Source organism: Cervus canadensis, chromosome 31 (assembly GCF_019320065.1).
Source record: "Cervus canadensis isolate Bull #8, Minnesota chromosome 31, ASM1932006v1, whole genome shotgun sequence".
NCBI classification, from domain to species: Eukaryota; Metazoa; Chordata; class Mammalia; order Artiodactyla; family Cervidae; genus Cervus; species Cervus canadensis.
In genome coordinates this window covers 32,916,678-32,935,587 of record NC_057416.1, presented here as the reverse complement: position 1 = coordinate 32,935,587, position 18,910 = coordinate 32,916,678, and the positions used below count along the sequence as shown (strand labels likewise).

The 18,910-nt window shown below is 40.0% G+C and overlaps 1 protein-coding gene and 1 long non-coding RNA gene across 6 annotated transcripts in view; one reads left to right on the top strand and one right to left on the bottom strand.

The window, feature by feature from the left end:
* The window catches only part of LOC122432569, a 34,242-nt gene extending 25,678 nt beyond the window's left edge, over positions 1-8,564 (top strand). Inside the window, exons 2-3 of the long non-coding RNA XR_006266879.1 lie at positions 8,281-8,387; positions 8,506-8,564. This is a non-coding gene — a long non-coding RNA (uncharacterized LOC122432569). The remainder of the gene's footprint in view (positions 1-8,280; positions 8,388-8,505) is intronic.
* The window catches only part of IDO2 (indoleamine 2,3-dioxygenase 2), a 65,145-nt gene that overhangs the window by 44,078 nt on the left and 2,157 nt on the right, over positions 1-18,910 (bottom strand). The window lies entirely within an intron of this gene.

The window sequence follows — 18,910 nt, the reverse complement described above, 5'->3', positions numbered from 1 at the left end:
AGAAATGCTGGGCTCGATGAAGCTGGAATCAAGATTGCTGGGAGAAACGTCAATAACCTCAGATATGCAGGTGACACCACCTTTTGACAGAAAGCAAAGAGGAGCTAAAGAGCCTCTTGATGAAAGTGAAAGAGAGTGAAAAAGCTGGCTTAAAACTCAACGTTCAAAAACTAAGATCATGGCATCCGGTCCACCACTTCATGGCAAATAGATGGGGAAACAATGGAAACAATGACAGACTTTATTTTTCGGGGCTCCAAAATCACTGCAGATGGTGACTGCAAGCATGAAATTAAAAGACACTTGCTCCTTGGAAGAAAAGCTATGATCAACCTAGACAGCATATTAAAGGCAGAGGCATTGGTTTGCCAACAAAGGTCTGTATAGTCAAAGCTATGACTTTTCCAGTAGTCAGGCTTTTCTGGGTGTGCGAGTTGGACCATAAAGAAGGCTGAGAACCAAAGAATTGATGCTTTTGAACTGGTTGCTAGAGAAGACTCTTGAGAGTCCCTGGGATTGCAAGGAGATCAAACCAGTTAATCCTAAAGTAAACCAACCTGAAAATAGTCATTGGAAGGCCTCATGCTGAAGCTGAAGCTCCAATACTTTGGGCACCTGGTGCGAACAGCTGACTCATGGGAAAAGACCCTGCTGGGAAAGACTGAAGGCAGGAGGTAAAGGAGGCAACAGAGGATGAGGTGGTTGGATAGTATCATTGACTCAATGGACATGAGTTTGAGCAAACTCTGGGAGATGGTTAAGGACAGGGAAGCCTGGCTTGCGTGCAGTCCAAAGAGTCAGACATGACTGGGTGAGTGAGCAACAGGGATTTATTTATCAAATGGCCAAATGCATCATTTTAAGTAAGTTTACCTCTTTAAAATAAAAACTGAAACATCACTAACACATATATAGCAATGCAGATTGGGGTCATGGAAACAGGGTTTGAAATATAGTGTGCTGAAGAGGTAAGAGTGTAGAGATTGAATATATGAATTACTATTTTGGGAGCACCATAAGGCATTAAGGCTTCCCAGGTGGCTCAGTGGTAAAGAATCCGCCTGCCAGTGCAGGAGACGCAGGTTCGATCCCTGGGTCAGGAAGATCCCCTCGAGAAGGAAATGGCAACCCACTCCAGTATTCTTGCCTGGAATAGCCCATGGATAGAGGAGTCAGGTGGGCTACAGTCCATGGGGTTGCAAAAGAGTCAGACATGACTTAGCGGTGAAACAACAAGATAAGGCATTAACAAGGGGAAAGTTTGTATTTGAGAGCTGTTTCCACTGAAGAATAAAAGATTTGAGTGGTTTACAGTCTGCTACTCAAGAGGCAGAGACTGCAGAAAAAGGAGAGAGGAAATAAAAAAGAAAAGAATCGTGAGGAAGGGGAGGAGGAGAGAAAGAGCCCCGATGGAACACATTTAAAGAAATAGGAAGGCTGCCCCCGTGGGTTAGTGGTAAAGAATCTGCCTGTCAATGCAGGAGACAGTTCCAACCCTGGTCTGGGAAGATCCCATATGCCTCACAGCAACTAAGTCCATGTGTTGAGTCTGTGCTCCAGAGCCAGGAAGCCACAACTACTGAGCCACACATCCTAGAGCCCGCACTCCCCAACCAGAGAAACCACCGCAATGAGAAGCCTGTGCAGCACAAGGAATAGTAGGCCCTGCTTGCAGCAACTAGGAAAATCCTGTGCAGCACTGAAGACCCAGGACAGCCAAAAATAAAAATAGACATATATATATTTTTTTTTTCTTTTTTAATAAAGAGAATAAGAAAGTCTGGAGTATGAAGGAATTCATTTCTTATGAACTTAATTTCTCAGCAAATGGTAGTGAAGAGTCAGGTAGTATGATTTGAGGAGAGAGGTGAGTGTTATCTTCATTATAGGAGAAGGAACAGGAAATGAAACACAAAATGCAAATATATCACAATGCATAGTAGGTATATTATAACACATTATCATGAGTTAGAAAACCCAGGGAAATTTGAAAGCAATTAGTTTGGAGAGCTGTAGGTCTATAAGTTACCAATAAGTCACTTATTTCTTAGAACGTAAAATAAAACTGGAAGAATCTAACATCCAATGCACAACCTGCGAAAATTATAGACTTCATTTAATCCTCTGCTTTCTATCTTCTATCAATTCAGGACAAACTAGGGCACCCTTTGGTAGCTTTCTTAAATTTATCAGATTATTATAATTTCATAATTTAAATTTTTTAATATAGATATTGCCAGGGGGGATTTCCCCTCTACCTTTCCTAAGTTCTTGAGTCTGGACTTATAATAAATTGACACAAAAGAGATTAAGAGGAGAAAAAGAAAGGAATGTTATTAATAGCTTGTGCATACAGACTATTAGAAATGTGACCTCAGAAATGGGACCTGAGAAGTGACCATAGCGGGCAACTTTTATTCTTTTTAGACAAGGAAACAATAAATCTGTGATGAAAGGACAAGATGATGAAACTTGGGCTTCATGTATTTAGTGAAGAATCTATACAGTCTTGTCCTGGGGTCATCAATTAAAGAACTAACAGGGTTTTATTTATTCAGGCTTCTCGGCTCAAATTCCCTACCTATGGTGATAAGGGTGTCTTCCTATCTCCATGTGCAAGGAGGACATCTTTCATAGGAGAGATTTATTTCCCTGCTTCTAGGAAGACAGAAAAGAGGGTCAAAGTTCCTTTTGAATTTACTATTTCTTTCTGGTTTTAAATGGTCTTTTTATTTTTAAAAAATTTATTTATTTTTAATTGGAGGATAATTGCTTTACAATATTTCGTTGGTTTCTGCCATATGTCAACATGAATCAGCCATAGATATATATGTATATATATATATGTCCCATCCCTCTTGAACCTCCTTCCTGCTTCCCACCCTGACTGTTTCTTTAGTAACTTTAGTTCAATATAATCAATATGAAGGACTTCCCTGCTGGTCCAGTGGTTGGGATTTTGCCTTCCAATGCAGGTGGTATGGGTTCAATCCCTTGTTGGGAAACGAAGATCCTACATGCCTTGTAGTCAAAGAGACAAAACAGAAAACAGAAGCAATACGGTAACAAAGTTAAGGAAAGACTTTAAAAGTAGTACACATCAAAAAAAATTTAAAAAAAGAAGAAAGAATGTAAAGAACAGAAGACAAAATAATCAATATGATTGAGGCATATTCAGGGTTAACTTGCCCAGGGCCCCAACAATATGGGTATTCACAAAGAAGAAACCATACCATTTTCTGCTCATATATTCTTCACCCAGTCCCTCAATTTCTCAAAGGTAGAGTCCACTACACTCCTCTATTCTCCCAGGGTAAAAAACATTTATAAGCATAATGGTCATTTTCCCTAGCAGTGAAGTAGAGTTGAAGAAAGCTGGTAACTGACCCAAGTTTGGGGGTTTACAGAGTGGTGGCAGAGTTAAGAATGCTCGCACTCACAGAGGCACAGAGATTTACGGTTAACTGACTCTGAACCAGCAATCTGTTTTTCTCCTGTTTTACAAACAGCAATTGAATGCAGTAACAGAGACAAGGGAATATAGTATTTTCAAAGAAAATCACAGAAGGAGACTCAGTATTCAGGAGGTCTTTTTTTTTTTTTTTTTTTTTAACTGATCTTTTCCTTTTTTTTATTAGTTGGAGGCTAATTACTTCACAATATTTCAGTGGGTTTTGTCATACATTGACATGAATCAGCCATGGAGTTACACGTATTCCCCATCCCGATCCCCCTCCCACCTCCCTCTCCACCCGATTCCTCTGGGTCTTCCCAGTGCACCAGGCCCGAGCACTTGTCTCATGCATCCCACCTGGGCTGGTGATCTGTTTCACCGTAGATAATATACATGCTGTTCTTTCGAAATATCCCACCCTCACCTTCTCCCACAGAGTTCAAAAGTCTGTTCTGTACTTCTGTGTCTCTTTTTCTGTTTTGCATATAGGGTTATCGTTACCATCTTTCTAAATTCCATATATATGTGTTAGTATGCTGTAATGGTCTTTATCTTTCTGGCTTACTTCACTCTGTATAATGGGCTCCAGTTTCATCCATCTCATTAGAACTGATTCAAATGAATTCTTTTTAATGGCTGAGTAATATTCCATGGTGTATATGTACCACAGCTTCCTTATCCATTCATCTGCTGATGGGCATCTAGGTTGCTTCCATGTCCTGGCTATTATAAACAGTGCTGTGATGAACATTGGGGTGCATGTGTCTCTTTCAGATCTGGTTTCCTCAGTGTGTATGCCTAGAAGTGGTATTGCTGGGTCATACGGCAGTTCTATTTCCAGTTTTTTTTTAAAATGGGTTTGAGAAAAAGCTGTAAGTAAGTCATCACCTCTGGCTTTCTTTCACTGATACCTAGAAAAGGGATCGTATTCTGAGAACAAAAGCACCCTGGGGAATTCTCTGTAGTTAGGACTTGGTACTTTCACACTGGTGGCCTGAGTTTAATGCCTGGTATGGGAAATACAATCCCACAAACCACGTGGCACAACCAAATATATATATATATATACAGCATACATATAAATATACAGCATCCTGGATTTTTGTTTCTGGGCTTGCATGGAAATCTTTAAATACTCCATTGTTCCTCAACCTGAGCCACCCTCTATTCTTTAATACCTCCTTTCCCCTTAGACGCCTCGATGCTTCTTACCCTTCTTCCTCTTTCTCATCCTCTCCCTTCTTTGAACAGCTCAAGTGTGTGGACTCCGGTATCACCCCGCAAATATAAGAAAACAGTGAGCTTTGAGAACCTCTGGGTTCTCCAAGTGCAGTCCCCATCTGGCAGCATTGGAATGATGTGAAAACTTGTTAGATATGCAAATTTGGGGGGCTCTTCCCCAGACATATTGAACCCAAAACTCAGGGCTGGGGCCCAGCTTCTGTGCTTTAGCAAGCCCTATAGCTGAAGCTAATGTAACCAAAAGTTTGAAAACCACTGGTGTGGGGACCTCAAAAGTGAAGGGAGAAAGGATTTTAAAGCTAGTTCACAATCCATTTGAAATGTATCCACCAAGGTTTCCTTGGTGGTCTCCTGGTGGAGAATCCACCTGTCAGTGCAGGGGGCACGGGTTTGATTCCTGATCCGGGAATATTCCACATGCTGATATTCCACCGCATCTGAGCTGGTGCCCTGTGACTGCTGAAGCCCGGGGTGCCTAGAATCTGTGCTCCGCAACCATAGAAGCCACCGCAGTAGAAAGCCAGCACCCTTCAGGGAAGGATAGTTCCCCACTCCCTGTAACTAGAGAAAGCCCACACACAGCAATGAAGACCCAGAGCAACCAAAAATAAAACTTAAATAAACAAATCACTCTTTTTAAAAAAAAAAAAAACACCCACCCTTCCTGTGGGCTTTTCCTCTAGCAACTGAATAAAATAATGAATCATGTTCATTACTTTCTGACTGCCAGATTCTTTTTTAAGTTACAGTGTGGGGGGCAGGACCAGCCGATGAGTATTTCTCTACACAACATCCCTTTTGGTGTTAGTTAATACTTCTCTGTCTCATCTGTTTCAAAACCTGCAGACAATCCTAATGTGCTGTGAATGAATATTGGTAATTGCTTATAATTTTTGGCTATCATTAACAAATCTGAAACAGTCATTCTTCTACATGCATATTTAGGTGTTGTCTCATTAGCAGGACAAATTTATAAATATGGATTTTACTGAATGAAATATTTTTGCACCTAGAATGGTTGAGAGCCTCTTCTTGATTTTCTTACAGAAAAGTTACATGAATTGATAGTTGCATTTATATAATATGTAATATATAATGGGAGTGCCAGTTTATTTATGAGTCTAACAAGGTTGAGCATTACCAAACTTTTTTGTTGTTATTTTTAAAGGTACATACATTGGATTCTTTGCACTAAAATTCTATAGTTATTTTAATATTCAATAATAAGATAAACATCCAAAAATATTCCTTTCTCAAAAATGATGATTAAAATAATGTAGTCAATGTTGATGGCAAGACAGTCAAAAAGCACAGAATTTAGAAGGTGGAAAGTAAAATTACTCTTGTTCTCATCCTCTCTTCTAGCAGTAATGACCCTTGGACATTTCTGTGGTTTTCCAGAAATTTTGTATGTTATCATTGTATTGTTTACATTTCTGTGATTACTGATGAGTTTGAATATCTTGTCTTATGTTTTTGTTGTATTGCATTTTGGGTGCAGGTGTGAAACTGCCATTCACATCAGGGTAGTCAAATGAGCCAGTATTTTCATTTATGCATTGGGTTTTTGGTTATACTTAGAAAGTTCTTCTTGTCCCAATATTACTTCTTTTTAGAATATTTCTAGTTTATCTGTTGATGATTACTTCTTTAATCTATCTACACTTGTGTCGTGAGTTAGGATAGATTATCTCATTAGTGCCCTTTCAAAATAGAGGAAGTTCAAGCCAGAGAAATTAAGTAACTTTCCCAAGGTTACCCATATCATTGGCGGTCAGGTCAAACCACTTCTGACTCAAAGTTCAGTGTACTTTCCAGCACCACCTGAGAGTAAACACACAGAATGGCAAGTGGGGGGATGTTTAGTGCAAGGGGATAAGAAGTCCAGAGAAGCCTGACATGTTTTTCTTCCCCTTATTCCAATGATCAGAAGACCATTGGATGGACAGAAATAATAAAATCTGTGGCCTTCTTTTCTATTTTTTTTTTCAGTTTCCTATTTGATATTATTGTTTTTCTGGACTTTTATATCTGTCAAAGTATAGTTTTCAAAAGTTGAAAAATGACTCATGCAAATATGGAATGCATGTCCAAAATAAATTTAGTTTATTAATGAGGAACTCAACAGGATGGCCAAGTTAGTTCAAAAGCACTTGATAGACTGAAGTGTTTATAGAGTTTTTAAAAAATAAATGCTAAAAAATTAATTGCTAAGTTAAAAACATGGTAATGGGTTAATGTCCTATGTGGCACAACCGTCACAAACTTTAGGGTTATATTTTCTACTCAACAGAAATCACTTGCAGCTCTTTTGAACAAAATTTTGCAAGTTAACATGTAGTTTCAGAGATTCAGTCTGACTCAATAGTAAGCAGCATGTCAAAAAAGGAGCATCGTTCTTAAGGAAGGTAATTAAGTAATCCTAAAGTGAGACTGCTAATTAGACAGGGCTCCAGGTGATAGTGACTAAAACTCAGCCCTCCTTTTGCTCTGCTTTGGATAGTTCTTCTCAATACATTTATAATCTAAGAAAGAACAGATTTTATAGAAATCATGTATTTTATAGAAATACCAAACTGTATTATACTGGTTCACAAAATCAACTTCTGGTTAAGAAAATAGTACAGAAAGCTAAAAAAAAAAAAATTTTTAAGGTTTAAGTGAAATTATACCAGTCAAATGTCAATAAGGAAAAGCTGGGTGATAACATTAGTATCATAAAAATTAGAATGTGATCTATTGGACTGAGTAGAATTTGAAAGAGATGATTTTTAGGGAAATAAAAGACTGGAAAAATGGAAAGAGGCTGGTGTGACATAGCTGCCAAGTAAAGAGGAGGCAGAAATATTAGATGACTTTGAAGAGATGGGTAGGCAGCATGAGTGGGCTCTGAGGCAACACCAAAGTATAGGATTTTTTTCTAAAGAGAGGAGTTACGTGGTTTGATTTTTTTAACTTAAGAGTTACTCTGATTGCCATGCAGGAGTGTATTATAGTTGGGCAAGAGGGGAAATAAAGACAGTTTACAAAGCAACAGTCCAGGAAGAAATGGTGGTGGATTGCACTAGGGTGAAAAAGAGAAAGGTGGGCAGCTAAGAGATAGATTTCAGAGACAGGGATGAATTCATTCATTATCACAGGAGTCATTAGAATAATAAAGATTACTGCAAGACTCAATTACAAAATATGTAGTTAAGGGTAACACAGGTCTAGAACAAAGTGAACACTGACTAAACAATAGTTCAGTTCAGTCACTCAACTACTATAAAATAACTATATATTATAAAGGGGTTATTGTAGGAACTAAAAAAATATTCCATTCTTAATGAAATATAGAAGAATGATATCAATAAATTTTGCTAATACTTTGAAAATCTGAATTGAAACCCCGATTGAAAAACTGAATTGGAACCCCAATTGAAAAAAAAACAAACAACAACAACAAAAAAAAAACTTTTGTTTTTTTGCCTAGAAGTATTAAATCTAAATAGACAAAAAGCAAAGAGGAAATGAAAAATATAATTAAAAACTTTTCACCTAAAATCTGTCCTTTCTTAAGAATTATGATATATTATCTCTTCCAGAGCATAGATGAAGATGAGAAAGCAATTAATGCAATTTGTGAAGATAACAGACCCTCAGGACTAACCCCTGAAACAGTAACACTACTGTGGTGTATGAATACAAAAAGGTAATTCTTAAATAAAATATTATCAAACTGAATTCATTGGTATAAAAGACCAACCCATGTTTGGCATTACTGTGAGTATATTTTGACATTGAAATGTTGTTGTTTGGTTGTCTTTTAGTTGCTAAGACGTATCCAACTCTTTTGCGACCCCATGAACTGGAGCCTGCCAAGTTCCTTTGTCTGTGGTATTTCCCAGGCAAGAAGACTAGAGTGGAGCATCATTTCCTCTTCCACGGGATCCTCCCCACCCAGGGACTGAAACTGCGTCTCCTGCATCGCAGGTGGATTCTTTACCATTGAGCTGCCAGGGAGGCCCTTGGAAAGTTGTTATGAAACATAAAATCAGAAAGGCCAAGAAAGAGTACAGAAAAGGTTTAGAAAGAATATTTTGATAAGTTGTTTGAGGGCATGCCAAAGTAACAATGAGCTGTGCTGAGTTGCTCAGTCACGTCCGACTCTTTGCAACCCCATGGACTGCAGCCCACCAGGCTCTTCTGGCCATGGGGATTCCCCAGGCAAGAATATTGGAGTGGGTTGCCATTCCCTTCTCCAGGGAATCTTCCCAACCCAGGGATCAAATCTAGGTCTCACACACTGCAGGTGGATTCTTTACCATCTGTGTTACCAGGGAAGCCCCAAAGTAACAATAAATGGATGTTAAAATGCCCTCCAAGGTGGAACTTGGCAATGATAAATTTTCTTTTTTTCTTTCTAACTGTTTCGTTTTGCTTGTCTTTTTTCCTGGAGGATGTAAACAGATTTGGGACTGAGGTTCTGTAGCTTTGGACAGCAGGTGCTACAGAGAAGGGTTCACCATCTCTACCCACCTGTCTCCATTTGGAATAAGAGCTCAGGCGTTTCTATGATGAAGATTGGACAAACGTTAAAAACTTTCATTGATGACAAATTGATTCATCCACCTAGGGGAACTACATCTTTTGTTCTGGTCTCATCCTCTATCAAAATTATTTTCTAGGCTGGGAGCAGAGAGTTCACATTAATTCACATCTGTAAACTAAGTGTTCTGAAACATTAAAAGCAGTGCAAAATTATGCAGTGGACTGAAATGATAAAAAAAATTCCACCAAAAAAAATTGAAGAAATAGTGAATCGGGGAGGTACATTATTCTGACACTAGAGAGAGTGACCTGTCTTTTGAGAAACCTGTATGCAGGTCAGGAAGCAACAGTTAGAACTGGACATGGAACAACAGACTGGTTCCAAATAGGAAAAGGAGTACGTCAAGGCTGTATATTGTCACCCTGCTTATTTAACTTATATGCAGAGTACATCATGAGAAACGCTGGGCTGGAGGAAGCACAGGCTGGAATCAAGATTGCCAGGAGAAATATCAATAACCTCAGATATGCAGATGACACTAGTCTTATGGAAGAAAGTGAAGAAGAACTAAAAAGCCTCTTGATGAAAGTGAAGGAGGAGAGTGAAAAAGCTGGCTTAAAGCTCAACATTCAGAAAACTAAGATCATGGCATCTGGTCCCATCACTTCATGAGAAATAGATGGGGAAACATGGGAAACAGTGACAGACTTTATATTTTGGGGCTCCAAAATCACTGCAGATGGTGATTGCAGCCATGGAATTAAAAGACACTTAAGCCTTGGAAGGAAAGTTATGACGAACCTGGATAGCATATTTAAAAGCAGAGACAGTACTTTGCCAACAAAGGTCCTTCTAGTTAAGGCTATGGTTTTTCGAGTAGTCATGTATGGATATGAGAGTTGGACAGTGAAGAAAGCTGAGTGCCAAAGAATGGATGCTTTTGAACTGTGGTGTTGGAGAAGACTCTTGAGAGTCCCTTGGACTGCAAGGAGATCCAACCAGTCCATCCTAAAGGAGCTCAGTCCTGGGTGTTCATTGGAAGGACTGATGTTGAAGCTGAAACTTCAATTCTTTGGCCACCTCATGCGAAGAGTTGACTCATTGAAAAAGACCCTGATGCTGGGGAGGATTGGGGGCAGATGGAGACAAATATATAGCTAAACATACACACCCTTAGATAAATTATCCCCAGATACCTAAGGCATATTGATTTTATGGTAGAGTTGTGAATAATCAATTTCCTACTTTTAAGAATCTTCCAATGTGAACTTGATGTGAATTTATTAAGTTGGTAACAAAATAGTAACATTTAGATTTTTTTTCATAAAAAATCTTGTCACTAAAGATGTGCCACTGAATTTTAGTAGTCTCCTAATTTCTAAAGATTAATAATAAAATAAATATTCAATAAAAGGAGTTTGTGGTAAGATTTCAAGCAGAGGATGGTCAATTTATAGTACACATTAACCTGATATTATATATAATTGAAAGAATTTTTTAATCAATAGTGGGGTCTTAAGTTGTGATTAAAAGCAGTTAAGAGATAATTATGGTAATTATATGATTCAAAATCGAATTAGAACATAATTCAATAAATATTGACATAATGATGGTATGAAATGTGATAAGATATTCCTTCTCAAATTGGTCATGATTTAGAAAATCTATATTATATAGAAATAACTTATCCTGTTGTCAACAGGACCTGGAGCTGGGCCTGGCTTAGTCTTTATTTTCAGACTGAAATCACAGAGTATCAGAATTATGAGGGGTTTTCTTAATTTGATCCTTCTCATATGCCCATGACATGTTATCCTCACACAAGTAAAGCAGGTAAAAAGAGAGCAAATATGACTTGCTAATTTTAAAACTAGTAACAGATTTATCTAGACTTCAAATTCAAATCAATATGACTATTATAGTGTTGTCGGTGCTGTTAACCAGAATTTGTAATGTTAATCATCTACTGTTTCTCAACTAGAGGAATGTAAAAAATTGCCTTTGAGGAATAATTTTCATGAATCCCAGAGAATAATTTCCCAAAGATTCAAAGACCTGAGTCGGAAAAAAGAAAGAAACTAAAATCTTTTTTATGGAAAATGTTTTTTCACTGCAAATTATCTCTGTGATATAAAACATTTCTTTCTATATCTAGTCAGAGATTAAAAACACAACACTAAACATCTTAGCACTTATGCATCCTTAGAAGCATATATTTACTCCTCTTCTATCTCCCTACTCCACAACCCACAGTTTCAGAAACATGATTCTAGATTATCCTTTTAGATTTATACAGGTCAATATCGGAAAAACAAAAAAACCCAACTAAAAAATGAGTGGAAGACCTAAACAGACATTTCTCCAAAGAAGACATACAGTTGGCCAACAAAAACATGAAAAGATGTGCACTGCTCATTATGAGAAATGAGAACAACTACAATGACGTATCACCTCACACTGGTCAGAATGACCATCATCAAAAAATCTGCAAACAATAAGTTCCGGAGAGCATGTGGAGAAGAGGGAGCCCTCTTGCCCTGTTGGTGGGAATGTAAACTGATACTGTCAATAATGCAGAACAGTATGGAGGTTCCTTAAAAAACTAGGAATAAAACAACTGTATGATCCAGCAATCCCATTACTCAACATATACCCGGAGAATATCATAATTCAAAAAGACATATGTACCCCTGCCGGGGTCCAGCCCCAGCAGGATCCAGGGGAACCCTCAGGATGAACAGTGTCGGCAAATGAGAGAGTGAGTGAGACAAAGCTCGGGGCTGAGTTTGGAGTTTATTTTTGCACGGCCCCTTTATACCCTTAACAACATCTTTGGGGGAAGTGCATATTGCTTACACACAGGGCATCTCAAAACATTACAGCAACTTGACCTGCAACAGAAACAGGATGTCGCCCACATACTTTTCATTCACAAGAGTCTTTCTTATCATTTGGCCTTCAGGCTTGCTAACATTTTATGCCTTGCACCTGGTGTGACTTAAGCAACTTCAGCAGCCAACCCTGTTTTTCTTATAATTAATCTATTTTCTTTCTAATAAGTGTCATCTCTATGGAAACTAGATAGGATTCCATTTTTTACAGAACAGAAATGCGAAGGACTGCAAAAACAGCAGATATGGCACAAAACAGGCTCTTAGTCTAAAAGTTAACTAACTGCAAGAAGTCGCCAGCTAATCTCTATCTAAAATATTTTCTATTAGGCACATTTGTGGCTATCGTATTTGTGGAGCTTTTCTCACCCCGCAAAGAGGCCTATGCTTAATAGTTTCTTTTGTTAGCGTACTGTGCTTAGGATGTTTAGAACAATCAAGAGCATTTTGTGCAATGAGAGCACACATTTATCAAACAAGCCAGAATGCCAGAAAAGGGTTTGAACTGAAGCATTTCCTTCATCCCTGGCCCCTTCATAGGGTACAAGCGTCCAGGAGATTTATTAATTAGGGTTTTAAGTTGGTCTTTATTCAGTGAAAGAGAAGCAGGAGAGCTCTCGGCAGGCAACACAAGAATCCGCAGCAGGGCAAACAAGAACAACAGCAGAAAAGGGGGGAGGATACAGGGTGGGGCAGAGGCCAAGGCCAACCTGGAGGGTCCCTTATCCTAGACGGCCTTGCCTGTCAGTTTTTTTCCTCATGACCTCGTCATGGATGGGGTCCCGGACGGCCTTGCCTGCCCTGTATTTTCTTCATGACCTCGTCACTGGCGGGACCCCCCATAACGGCTCCCGGCATACCCCAATGTTCATTGCAGCACTGTTTACAATAGCCAGGACATGGAACCAGCCTAGATGTCCATTGACAGATGAATGGATAGAGAAGCTTTGGTACATATATACAATGGAATATCATCAGCTATAAAAAGGAACAAATATGAGTCAGTAGAACTGACATGCAAGAATACAGAATCTATTATACAGAGTGAAGTAAGTCAGGAAAACAAATATAGTATATTAACATGTATATATGGAATCTAGAAAAATGGTACTGATGAACTTATTTGCAGGGAAGGAATAGAGATACAGATGCAGAGAATGGACTTATGGACACAGCAGAGGAAAGAGAGGATGGGAAAAATTGAGAAAGTATGACTGACATATATATATTACTATGCGTAAAACAGAGAGCTAGTGGAAACTGCTCTATAGCACAGGGTTCCTAACCCAGTGTTCTGTGATGACCTAGAGGGGTGAGATGGGGGCATGCGAGGGAAGCTCTAAAGGAATGGGATATATATGTATATACATACATATACATATATATATATAAATACATACATATATATGTGCATATATATGGCTAATTATTGTACTGCAGAAACTAACACAACATTGCAATGCAATTATATTCCAATACAATATTTATACAGGACAGTTCAGTTCAGTCGCTCAGTCATATCCCCATGCGACCTCATGGACTGCAGCACCCCAGGCCTCCCTGTCCATCACCAACTCCGGGAGTTTACCCAAACTCATGTCTATTGAGTCAGTGATGCTATCTAACCATCTCATCCTCTGTCATCCCCTTCTCCTCCTGCCTTCAATCTTTCCCAACATCAGGGTCTTTTCAAATGAGTCAGCTCTTCGCATCAGGTGGCCAAAATATTGTAGTTTCAGTTTTAACATCAGTTCTTACAATGAACACCAGGACTGAGCTCCTTTAGGATGGACTGGTTGGATCTCCTTGCAGTCCAAGGGACTCTCAAGAGTCTTCTCCAACACCACAGTTCAAAAGCATCCATTCTTTGGCACTCAGCTTTCTTCACTGTCCAACTCTCATATCCATACATGACTACTCGAAAAACCATAGCCTTAACTAGAAGGACCTTTGTTGGCAAAGTACTGTCTCTGCTTTTAAATATGCTATCCAGGTTCGTCATAACTTTCCTTCCAAGGAGTAAGTGTCTTTTAATTCCATGGCTACAGTCACCATCTGCAGTGATTTTGGAGCCCCAAAATATAAAGTCTGTCACTGTTTCCCCTGTTTCCCCATCTATTTCTCATGAAGTGATGGGACCAGATGCCATGATCTTAGTTTTCTGAATGTTGAGCTTTAAGCCAGCTTTTTCACTCTCCTCCTTCACTTTCATCAAGAGGCTTTTTAGTTCTTCTTCACTTTCTTCCATAAGACTAGTGTCATCTGCATATCTGAGGTTATTGATATTTCTCCTGGCAATCTTGATTCCAGCCTGTGCTTCCTCCAGCCCAGCGTTTCTCATGATGTACTCTGCATATAAGTTAAATAAGCAGGGTGACAATATACAGCCTTGACGTACTCCTTTCCCTATTTGGAACCAGTCTGTTGTTCCATGTCCAGTTCTAACTGTTGCTTCCTGACCTGCATACAGGTTTCTCAAGAGGCAGGTCAGGTGGTCTGGTATTCCCATCTCCTTCAGAATTTTCCACATTTTCTTGTGATCCACACAGTCAAAGGCTTTGGCATAGTCAATGAAGCAGAAATAGATGTTTTTCTAGAACTCTCTTGCTTTTTCAATGATCCAACAGATGTTAGCAATTTGATCTCTGTTTCCTCTGCCTTTTATAAAACCAGTTTGAACATCTGGAAGTTCATGGTTCACATCTTGCTGAGGCCTGGCTTGGAGAAGTTTAGGCATCACTTTACTAGCGTGTGAGATGAGTGCAACTGTGCGGTAGTCTGAGCATCCTTTGGCATTGCCTTTCTTTGGGATTGGAATGAAAACTGACCTTTTCCAGTCCTGTGGCCGCTGCTGAGTTTTCCAAATTTGCTGGCATGGAGACTGCTTTCCCATATAACTGGTCAGGTAAATACTGTGCTCACAGTTGAAAAACAAGACTGGACTTTGAGCTCATGTGGGCTAGCTCAGCCGTCTACCCTTTGCTCATAAGGTGTTTTCTCATATTCCAGCTTTTCTCTGAGCTTAAAGCTACAATTTTCAGCAGAGCCTGTGAATATTCTTCAGTCTTTCTCAGCACTTTGAGATCATAGAGTGTTGATCCAACACGAGTTAATAATATGCTGACAAAACCGATCAATATTTAACAGTCCCTTCCTTGTTCCTTGGTCATTTCGTGTTTTGCGCCCTCACATTTTGTTGCCCTTTACCCTCCTGTCTGGTCAGCTCTGGGGATCTCAGGGCAAAACAAAGCTTTGGGGCTTCCCTGTTGGCTCAGTGGTAAAGAATCCAACCTGCCAATGCGGGAGACGTGGGTTCAATCCTTGGTCTGGGAAGATCCCACATGCCGTGACACAGCTAAGCCTGTGCTCCACAACTGTTGAGCCTGGGTTCTAGATGCTGTGGGCTGCAACTACTGAAGCCTGAGTGCCCTAGAGCCTGTGTTCCACAACAAGAGCGGCCGCCACAAGGAGAAACCCACTTGCCACAGCTAAAGAAAAGCTCTGACAGCAGTGAAGACTCACCGCAGCCAAAAAAAAAAAAAAAAAAATCAATCAATAATTATTAAAAAAAAAAAAAAATTAACAAGGCTTTGGTTTCCATTGCCCAGGATTTCCCTTTCTCTAGCTGTTCATCTTTCTGCCTCACTTCCTATAGTGAGCCGAATGGCTTGTGCCAACCCTTTTCTCCCCAAAAGACATGTCCGCTTGGAAACTGTGAATGTGACCTTAATTGGAAATGGGTCTCTGCTGATACCATTTAGTTAGTCACCACAAGATAAGAACACCATGGATTAGCATGGTTGTGATGATGTGTGCTAAGTCACTTCAGTTGTGTCTGACTCTTTTGCGATGCTGTGGATGGTAGCCCGCCAGGCTCCTCTGTCCATGAGATTCTTCAGGTGAGAACACTGGAGTGTGCAGACTGCCATGCCCTCCTCCAAGGGATCTTCCAGACCCAGGGGATCAAACCCACATCTCTTATGTCTCCTGCATTGGCAGGCAGGTTCTCTACCACTAACGCCACCTGGGAAGCCTGGATGTGATGACATGTGCCCTTATAAGAGAAGACAGAGAGAGAGGGAGGAAGATTGCAGGGCAGATATGAAGGCCATGTGAAGATGGAGCAGAGAGTGGAGTCCTTCTGCTGAGAGCAAGGATGCCAGGAGCCACAGGAAGGTGGAAGAAGCCAAGAAGGATTCTCCCCGAGAGACTTTGCGGGGGGAGGAGTGTGCTGCCAACACCCTGATTCCAGACTTCTTCCCTCCAGAAGTCTAAGAAGGTACATTTCTCTTGCTTTAAGCCATCAACATATTTTTGGTAATTTTGACACCAGTCCTAGGAAATTAATTCACTTCCAGAGCCTCATTTTGACTGAGAGTAGCAGATATGTAATTTCCCTGATGCATGATTTGTCATCCTTTCTTAGATCACTCAGCTCAGCTCTCCCCATGTTGTCTTAAGCTTTTCTACAGCTTGGGTACCCTGAGGGTGAAAAACTCTGAGCGGTTTCATTGTTTCGGATTCCAGTTTCTAGGACCATCTTGGCTGCTTTTTACCCATTTTTATCCTCATTGTCCAACCACTTCCCCATCAGCTTGCCTCACCTTTTTCTTGGTTTCTTAACTTTGGCATGGAAATCCATATCCTGTCCAGCCCTCCCCAGCTCCAAACTCACCTTTCTTTATTAATCTACGCTCAGTGTTCTGAAATCTGATCTCTTTGGGTGTATCTCTGCAATATAGCAGATGTATTAATAGTAATATATCTATTGGTAATATAACCATTTATATGGCCATATAGTATGTAATAAACCATGTATATGTATGTAATATAATATGTAATAAATAAAATAAAGCATGGACATGTGTTTGAGCAAGCTTCGGGAATTGGTGATGGACAGGAAAGCCTGGCATGCTGCAGTCCATAGGGTCACAAAGAGTCTGACATGACTGAGCAACTGAACTAAACTAAATATAACCATCATTGCCTCAAATCTCATTTGACATGGTCAGGCATATAGCTCAGATACCAGCAGATATGGTAGCTTTTTCTCAAGGAAATATTAGATTTCTTCCTACCTCTACTTTCCATTCGAAAACTATAGTCTCGTGTTAATTATTTTTCTACTCTTCCTTCAGAACAGCTGGAGTCCAGTGCTTCTCGCAAGTGCTTTAAATTTTCACAGGAGAGTATATGTATATTTATTTTTCCTAAGAGACCCAGGTTTGGTCCGTGGGTCGGGAAGAGCCCCTAGAGAAGGGCAGGGCAACCCACTCCAGTATTCTTGCCTGGAGAATTGCCATGGACAGAGGAGCCTGGTGGGTTGCAGTCCATGGGGCCTGAAAGAGTCAGACACGACTGAAGTAACTTAGTATGCACACAAGCCCGTCTCACTGTTTCTCATAGTTAGGAACACATTTCTTTCCAAAAACAACCTTCAAAAACCCTCATTGCTCATGTGAACCTCCACTGTCTTTTATAGATTCTGTCAGGTACGGACCTAATTAGCCTAGAGGTTCCTATTTCACTCCTGGCTGGGTTTCTGGCATCAGTATTTAGGCTCCCCAGCTAATTTTGGTACACAATCCAGGAACCCCTGTCAGAACCTTGCCTGCGCTTAACTTTCTGCTAGGAATACAGTCACATGTCAATGCATAAGTCGTTTACCAGATGTGTGAAATCCAAATTCCTGAGCCTGACATTTGAGTTCCCTTGGTCCCACCCCAATCTAATCTGCTATCATCTATCTTGGTCCCTCCTTTTCCTGCCCAGCTGATTTGCTTATATTCTTTAAAGAAAAATTTCTCCCCACCCATCCACCCAAACACAGGCACGCACAGATTACATGATTGGCAAGTGATTTGGGGGGCTTCCCTGTGGGACTAAAAGAGACACATTTTCCTCACTGAAATGTTAGACCCTACAGATGTTTGAGAGTTTATAGAAACAGTAGGGTAGCATATGTTAAACCAAGTCAGCCCTTTCCTGCAGAGCCAGAATGGTTGCTTGTTCGTTAGTTTAACTGTGCTTTCTTCTCTTCTTTGTTATTGATAAAAATCAGAACCATTTCTTGTATTTATTAGCTTAACATAAAAACGCTATTAGAAATCCCACATAGATGGGTCCAATATCCATAAAATCATTGGAGCATAATGTGATATTTACTACCTGTGGTACATGATTATACTCACATGCTGTAAGTATTTGTGGTAAACAACCAAGCTTGCTGGAAGAGCATCTTTGGTCTGACTGACATAACGGAATAGCCACCCCATCACTTCCCTAAAAGCAAACAAAGCCCTTAGCAAAACCAGGCTGATGTTTCTCAATTTGTGATCTGTTGCGACACCACTGCTATTTGAGGATGGGTGAAGATCACACCAGGGGTGATGGGTGATCTTCTGATCAGCTGAGTAACCTGAGACAGATTCTGGTGTCAACCGTCTTCCCCTACCTCTTCCCAGAAAGGGAGGTGTTTAGGAGGGAACACTAAAAGTGAAACAAAGACTTGCAATCTTTAGAACTCTGGCAAATGACTGTAAGAACAGATCCAGTTTGCCAGGAATTGAGCTCCAGAATGGAAATTTCCTCTAAGGAGTATGCATGAGCCAGACCACAGGGCAGATGGGGTCTTGTGTTGTCTCAGAAAGTCACAACCACTTGATGTTGTTATTGTTTCTCATCTGGTTTTCTTATTTATAAGAAAGGAAACAACAAAGAAGGGAACACAATCATGGTGGCCCCACTCAGTGTTCACACACAAAATGTTATCGAAAAACCCGAAAAATCTTT